This window comes from Vipera berus (genome assembly GCF_964194415.1).
Source record: "Vipera berus genome assembly, chromosome: 5".
Classification (NCBI taxonomy): domain Eukaryota; kingdom Metazoa; phylum Chordata; class Lepidosauria; order Squamata; family Viperidae; genus Vipera; species Vipera berus.
The window spans coordinates 41,076,919-41,082,699 of NC_138207.1; the positions used below are offsets into that span (position 1 = coordinate 41,076,919).

A 5,781-nucleotide genomic window follows, 5' to 3' on the forward strand; every position below is an offset into this window, starting at 1 on the left:
ACCAAATTTAAGTCTTATGGCTGGCCATATATAAAGAAGTTAAATGCTGAGAAAGGAAACAAAGCTCAAAGCATGATTTAGCCTTGTCTCACCAAAAGAGTTCCGAAAGTGGACCATTTAGTGAACAGATGAAAGTCATTAATCAGTTATTCAAGTCCATGTCACAATACTCAGTCCTCTTTCAGTATTTGCTGTGTGTGGAAGAGAAGTTGAAATGTTCTATATTGTCTGAAACATCCCACTCAGGACTAGTCTTATTTTGCATCATCACTCTTTCTCCCTAACAAATGTAAACATTAAATGTCCACTGAAAAAGTGTCCAGGGCTAAGTTAAGGATTGCTGATATATAAATGACAAAAAACAAATGCCTTGTAGAGTTGTTGTTTATGTACTTCTGAAAGGAGTAAAATATCATCAAGAAGAAGAAAAATAGGAGAGCTAAGAGGTGCATTCGTTTAGTGATAGATATGAGCAGTGATGGGATTCAAATATGTGAACAACCGGTTCTCTGTGTGGATGCCTCTTCCAGAAGTCCATTCTGGGCCCTGACAACAAAAAATTAGCTACTGGTTCTGCCAAACCGGTGCGAACTGGCTGAATCCCACCACACTGGATATGAGTATTAAAATGTCTCTACTCTGCCTACATTCATTCAATTCTATAAGACAGTGACAATACTCCATACTCATCTGTTCTTGCTCATGAAAATCTCCCAGAAAAGATTTTCCTAGCAAGCATTTCAGTGGAATAAACCATTCTTTCCCCCACATTCTTTTGGAGAAAAAAGAAACTTGTCTATGTTTGACTGAAATTCCACAGGGGCAAATGTCATTCTGTATTCCATTTGTGCTATCTGAATATGTTCCTCCACACCTTGAGGTAAAAGTAAGACCAGAAGTTGTCAGGCAAGAGTCAAGGTTCAATATATTATCCATATTTTTATAAGTGGCTTTGGTATGAAGATTGAAGGAAAAATATCTTCCTGACTGTATTTTCCAATCATTCATATCCATTATTTGTAAGAGATATTACTTAGATAAAGGAGTGGATCTAATTTTCCAATAAAAATTAGCAGAAATACCTTGAAATGAACTTCTAGGTTTGAGCTGCAGGTAATAACTCCATCAATGAACTGGAGCAAAGAGGACCCCTTGTTTGTGTGATAGTGAGTGTAAAAACATCATTCCTGGGACCCCCAGAGCCCCACTGGTGATAACACCTAATTGCTGGGTATGTGTGATAATGAAAAAGGGCAAAAAGAGTAGATACTCACTTTGCTCAATGTTCCTATTCTTTGGCATAATGTGATCTCCCAATTTACAACAAAACAACAAAACAGTTAGACTGTTCTCCCATATTTATTTAAATCCAATGATTTGTCCTTTGCTAACACAGCCAAAATGACATCTATATGCATGGACATCATCATGTACAATACACAGAAATCAAATTGACTATATTATTGATAAAAGTAGATGGAAGAGCTCAGACATAACACAAAGATGTGGTCCAAGGCTGACTGTAGAACTGATCCTGAATTTGCTCGTGTGGAAGTTACAAGCTGACCTAAAATAGAAAAACAAAACCAAACAGTTTTCATGATATGGTCTTGACCATATATCCACCATTTTCAAGAACATGTGAATCACTTGGAAGTTCTGTGACATCAAAGATTTTTTAAAGTGAAAAGAGACTGTCAAAAATTAAGAAAAAGAAAAAATCAAACTGGATAATGGGGGAGGAAAGCTGTGAAATTGATCAAGAATACAAGCCAAAGAGAAAGCTCTCAACAAAGAACTTAACAAAGAATTTTAGAGAGTTGTTCAGAGATATCAGAAGCAATATTTAAAAAATCTGTAAACATGGAAATAGTCATGGAAAAATAAGGAATGTCTTCCAAAGATGTCTAAACTCAGAAAGGGGTTTCAAACTTGAACTGGCATGCCAAAAAGATGCTACTGGACAAAAAAAGATCAAAGATGAAATATATTATTTCAACAATAGAAATGTCAATATTTAAAACACCTTAGAACAGAGGTCCCCTACCTTTTGGGCACCTGGAACCAGTTCTGTGGAGAGAGGTTTCGTGTGCTGCCTGCATCTCACCGATGGGGCTTTGATTATGTGTGTGGACTGGTTGCTGGCATACCACAGGCCAGGGGTTGGGGACCCCTGCCTTAGAAGATACTTCCTTCTTACAAGAACATGTGGTACTAGAAGATACAGTTAGATCAGCATCCCTATCATTACCAAGTGGAAGGCTATAGGAATTGATGGAATATCTAAAAATATAACAAACAATATAAGAGAAATCACTGAAGTTTCTAAACAGGCTATGGAGAACAGCAGTAGCTAACAGTCTGGAAGAGAGCAATCTATTATATAGTACACATATCATTCCCAAAGAAAGGAGACTTAACAGTGTGCAAACTGTTATCTTTAAATTTCACATCTTAGCAAAATAATGCCTAGGATTATCCAACATAGATTAGGGCTCTGTGTGGAAAGAGGGTTACCAGATGTTCATGCTGGCTTTAGAAAAAAAACAAAGAACAAGAGATATTATTGCTGACACATGCTGAATAATTGAAAAAGCCAAAACTATCAAAAAGAACTCAGTATGTGCTTCTTATACCTTTCCTGTGTCAATCATTTGAAGCTGTGAAACATGTTTAGGAAAATGGAAATCCTAATGAAAACCTCTAATTGCCTTTATGGAAAAATCTCTATACAGATCAGAAGGTCAGAGTATGAACAGAAACAAACTGGGTGCAGGTGGCAAAGGATTAAGCTGTTATACCCTTCCCTTATTTATTCCACCTATATGGGGAACATATATGGAGGAAATATGAACTGGAAGAAGATGAGAATGAAATTGGAAGAAGAAACAACGTTAACCTATGCTGTACTGATCTCACTACTTTGATAGTTGAAAATGCAAATGATCTGCAAATTCTTATAACAAAAGTCAAGAAATACAGTTAAAAAATGGGGCTGGATATAAATATAAAAACACCATAGATATATAATAATAGATATAATCACTAGTCTTAGAAACGACAATATAAATACTGAAGTAGTTTTTAGGATTAACTATCAACAGTAAAGAAACCAGCAGTTAAGAAATACACCATGTAGTAGGATTTGGTAGAATAGCATTGAAGATCTTGGAAAAGATATTGAGATGCCAAGATGTGTCTGTATCTATATATATAAAATTCATGCAGGCAATGGTTTTTCCTGTGATACTCAATGAAAGTAAAAGTTGGACTTTGAAGAAACTGGATAGAGAGGGAACATCCATTGGATGGCATATAATCAATAAATATTCACTTAACTGTAGTTGATGTTACTGCAAGCAATGCAGTAAAAGGTTCAAGGACTATTAAGGAAAGTATTATTATTTAGGCAGAATGAGGCATGAATTTCAGATCACAAATTTGGAGTCAGAATGCAACAGTGGCAGCTTCCTAGCTGTTATTTCTGAACTCCAAGGCTAGTCTCATCTCAGTTATTGCCTCCAAAATTAGTCTTCTGTCTCATTTGCAAAAGAGGCTATACCACCCACTCATAAGTGAAAGTATTTAACTTGATAAAATTCAGGCAGGATATATTTAACTTTCCCTGGAAACAGTATTTTATTATAAATATATACATAAAAGTTTGGTCCTTGCATATAGAGTAATAGGTTTTTCTGTTATATTATTATAGTTTATTTCTGTAAATTTTTGGACATTTTTTCCTCTCTTTTATTATAGTTTATCTTAGCAATAGTGTAAAGAAACTTAGCAACTTAGCTTTTCCTGAGTTCTCGTTTTTCCTTATTCTGAATACTATTGTGTTTCATATACAATAGTATATGAATCTTTATATTATCTTATCATTCTTTGCACTATTTCTATATTTATGGTTTTATTCAGTTTGATTCATTGTAATAATTTCCACTTTCAAGTCAGCTCAAAACCCTTAAACTCTCTGTTTTCTTAGGTTCTCACTAACATCTTTATCTTCTCAAGGCTGGGAACTTTCCCTTTGACATTATCATTCCTCCTCCCTCAACTCTGCTATAAATAATTTCACCTCTCCTGTGCTACTCTTAAACTTTATTCTTTTTGTCTCTCTTTCTCTCTCCTTCCCTCCTTAGAGACACTTGCTTGTTATTCTCAGCATTTTTTCCCAAGTGTAATATACTGCTCAAAAAAATAAAGGGAACACTTAAACAACACAATGTACTGTATGTAATAGTAGGATGTCTTATCTTCTGTTCCCTTTATTTTTTTGAGCAGTATATTTTTAATAGGGCATCTATTGTCCACTGTCATGATTCCTCAAGCTTTCCCCTCTTAAGGCCTTGCTCCCATTGCATTTTCCTCTGTCCTGGAGCATCACTACATCCATCAGCAATCAATTTGCACACTCTTTACTTTTCTCCTCCAACTTGTTTCAGCGAAGGCTTTGCCAGCTCTTTCTTTGCCCGGACACCTTCTCAACTCACTACTTTGTCTACTTTCTGTTATGGATGTTTCCTGACCTTTTCTATTTCTTGTTTCCTTTCTCCTTTTATCCTCTCTGTTTTCCTTCTCTTCCTGCCTTCCTGTCCAACTACAACCAGAAAGTCATTCTGATACTCCAATTAACAGTAAGACCTCCTAATTGTCCTGTTATTTTTTAAATCCTTTCAGCTCCTCATCTCACCTTCTACAAAGATAACACTTTTATATGAGTTATCACATTATGTGAGTATATACTGTTCTGGTGAAAGATAGACTGGCCATTGAGATTCAGTAAAGGAAAAGATGATTGGTTCATCTCATGCAATAAAATGTCTTCAGTTGATCCATTTAAATTAGATTTCTATTAAAAAATGATTTCTAAATGTGGCTTAGATATTCATATCATATTACAACTATTCAAATTATGATCACATAAGCTCACATTAAAAATTAATTAGACTGCCTGTGGCTCCATGTGGAAACTTGCCTTCATAAGGCTTTCAAAACATGTATCAAGTCTCATTGTTATAACCAGAATCCTAGTCCAATGCTGTTGAAGATCAGAAAAGTCTGCCTAAGAAGCTCTTGGTTACAGGGCTACAGGCTACTTCGTCAAGTACCAAAAACGAAGTATGTATTCAATATCTTAATTCTCAATAAAGGACACTTTTATAATGAAGGACATATAGTAAATGAAGAATGTATACATTTAAATGACAGATTTTCTTCTATAATCCTCAACAGAGGAACTGTTATTAAATAAATACGTCAAGGAGGGCTATGATCTCCTCTTTTTATTTTATTTTTTATTTTGTTACAGTACCTCTTTTTTGAAGGAAAAAAAAAGATAGACTATTTAAAGATAGCAGCTACTCAGAGATTTAGGGAGTCCAGATTATTTGCCACAGCCTAGCTTTTCTTTCTTAGCAAGCTCTTAAGATCTTACTGCTGAAAATCAAAAGCAAATATCTAAATTATGAAGGAATTATTTTATATCTTTTTAATTGAAAAGAAAATTAAAATGGCTATGTTGAAGTTAATTGCAAGTACTTTAAGGTTAAGTTTAATTTGCCTATTAATATACATAGTGAGAGCAAGTTTGGTGTAGTGGGTATGGATGGCATCAGCCAGAAGATGGTGACTTCTAGCTCTGCCTTAGGTACAAAGCCAGCTGGGTGATCTTGGGCTAGTAAATTTCTCAGCCCTTTCAATCCTGCCACATCTAATGATATCTCCATATCATTGCCATGGCCCTTGTGGCCTTGGAAGATCTTTGTAATTTGCCTT

The 5,781-nt window shown here is 35.1% G+C and overlaps 1 long non-coding RNA gene across 1 annotated transcript in view; it reads right to left on the reverse strand.

Annotated features, from left to right (window-relative positions):
- Positions 1-1,460: 1,460 nt before the first annotated feature.
- The window catches only part of LOC308668517, a 5,145-nt gene continuing 824 nt past the window's right edge, over positions 1,461-5,781 (reverse strand). Inside the window, exons 2-3 of the long non-coding RNA XR_014026544.1 lie at positions 2,048-2,283; positions 1,461-1,567 (exon numbers count right to left, since the gene is read on the reverse strand). This is a non-coding gene — a long non-coding RNA (uncharacterized lncRNA). The remainder of the gene's footprint in view (positions 1,568-2,047; positions 2,284-5,781) is intronic.